Source organism: Schistocerca cancellata, chromosome 2, assembly GCF_023864275.1.
Source record: "Schistocerca cancellata isolate TAMUIC-IGC-003103 chromosome 2, iqSchCanc2.1, whole genome shotgun sequence".
Taxonomy (NCBI): Eukaryota; Metazoa; Arthropoda; class Insecta; order Orthoptera; family Acrididae; genus Schistocerca; species Schistocerca cancellata.
Window position 1 is genome coordinate 729,040,269 of NC_064627.1, and position 2,550 is coordinate 729,042,818.

Here is a 2,550-nt window from a genome sequence, read left to right on the forward strand (position 1 = left end):
CACACACACCCATGCCAGAGGGAGGACTCGAATCTCCGCCGGGACCAGCCGCACAGTTCATGACTGCAGCGCCTTAGACGCTGGGCTAATCCCGATAAAAACTATAGCTACATGTCTATCTACAGTACAAAATGTCACATAGGAATAAATGTTCAGTGAATAAAGAGCAAGCATATCGAAAAAGAACAGAGGTATAATCTTTATGCACATTATTCAAGATTAGAAAAGTAGAGCAACATTAACAAGAGATGATTAACGTTAGCAATATGAGCAAGAGGGGGCGTTCGGTAAGAAATTAATGGAAGCTATGCTATCAGGTCACACTGGAGGAATTCAAAGAACTAATGATGCACATCAACCTCCGTAAAAATTCTAGTATCGAATTCTGAATATTTAGATGTAGAAATTGGTACAAACAAACAATCAACAAACCCCGCAATTCTACTTAGTATGGCCTCTCTTCCCCTTGCCCTAACCACTGCGCTTACTCGTTTGGTCTCCAGAGAAATTCATGTCGATTAGAAAGGAATACATAGATAAGTGGCTAGGGACGTACAGAAATGAGTGCAGTGTGCGGTGTACTCATGAGGAGGCAAGTGTCAGCCGGTGGCCACAGACAGGCTACGCTAGACATCTCATGATGCAGCAGTTACTGCTGACGTCACAGCTACAGTGTCGTTAGCAGTCACCGCGACTTCACCTTGTCAGACCGACAAAGGCCCATCCGCGCATCGCCCGGGATAATCCTGCCGGGATTAAGGGGGTTAGGGTCCCAGCTTATCACCGACGTTGAACACACTGCTGTGTGCAGGCTCACAAAGCCGAGTTCAAGGTATACGATATAGCGACGGCATGCTTCCCATCTATATCATCGCACAGTAAACTGTACTTAATTTTGCACGATGCCAAATATACTGTGTGAGAAGTAGGTCTGTTATTCAAAAACCGTTTTCCTGACTAAAAATTGGTATGTCTCTGGTAATTTACAAGAAAACTATGTGACTGTGCGGTCACTACATAAAACTATAATGATAACCGTTCAGTAAGTAGTATCAGTATAAATATTGAAACTAACAATGTATCAGCTATTGTTAATTTACCTGAATATTGACACTAACAATCTACATCTATATCTGCATGGATACTCTGCAAATCACATTTAAGTGCCTGACAGAGGGTTCATCGAACCACCTTCACAATTCTCTATTATTCCAATCTTGTATAGCGCGCGCTAAGAACGAACACCAATATATTTCCGTACGAGCTCTGATTTCCCTTATTTTAATATGGTGATCGTTCCTCCCTATGTAGGTGGGTGTCAACAAAATATTTTCGCATTCGGAGGAAAAGTTGATTGAAATTTCGTGAGAAGATTCCGCCGTAACGAAAAACGCCTTTTTTTTTAAAAAAAAAATGGTGTCCAGCCTAAATCCTACATCATATCAGTAACACTCTCTCCCATATTTCGCGATAATATAAAACGTGCTGCCCTTCTTTGAACTTTATCGATGTACTTATATCTGGTAAGGATCCCACACCGCGCAGTAGTATTCTAAAAGAGGACGGACAAGCATAGTGTAGGCAGTCTCCTTAGTAGGTCGGTTACGTTTTCTAAGTGTTCTGTCAATAAAACACAGTCTTTGGTTAGTCTTTCCCACAGCATGTTCTATGTGTAGATCTGTTACTATTTATCAGCTATACAGTGTATCAGCTATAAATGATTTATCTCGTACAGAGGAAATTCATGGCAAGGAACTGCACTGGGTGCGAAGAAAGAGGTCTTCTAAGGAACTACATGAAGTGATTACCACTAAAAATCGGAAATTGCCACAAATATACCTGTAATTTGCATCAGGAGCAATAAGTGAATAAGGAATCACCAAAGTAATTAAAATGTTTTCTGCAGAAAGATTAATGGTGAATTCATTGATTGAGAGAAGATTAGAAAATGTTGTATTTTTAGAGAATCAGCGTACTTTCATTATAGTTGATTTAACTGAACCAGGATGATCAGGCATAGGTGCAGATTCCGTTCTTTACAGTCTAAGGTCTTTATGACAGCAAAACGATGTGTTACTCTCTAGTAGAACAATCTGTTTCGCGTACCGTGGAACCTGATAAACAGCATGTCATGCAATTTTCTTTGGAAGTAGGTTGTGCTTCTAAGCAATGTTACAGCCAGTGCAACCATAAGGCTTGTAATCATGACAGGAACAAACGTCAAGAGGTTGTCAGTATTCAGCTTTTGGTATGAGTTTCAATATTCGACTCGTGCAGCGGTTTACTGCTAGGCCAAAGGTTCAAATGGTTCAAATGGCTCTGAGCACTATGGGACTTAACATCTGTGGTCATCAGTCCCCTAGAACGTAGAACTACTTAAACCTAACTAACCTAAGGACATCACACACATCCATGCCCGAGGCAGGATTCGAACCTGCGACCGCAGCAGTCGCGCGGCTCCGGACTGAGCGCCTAGAACCGCGAGACCACCGCGGCCAGGCGCTAGGCCAAAGGGATATAATTTTTTGTGCAGATCACAACTCATGGTTC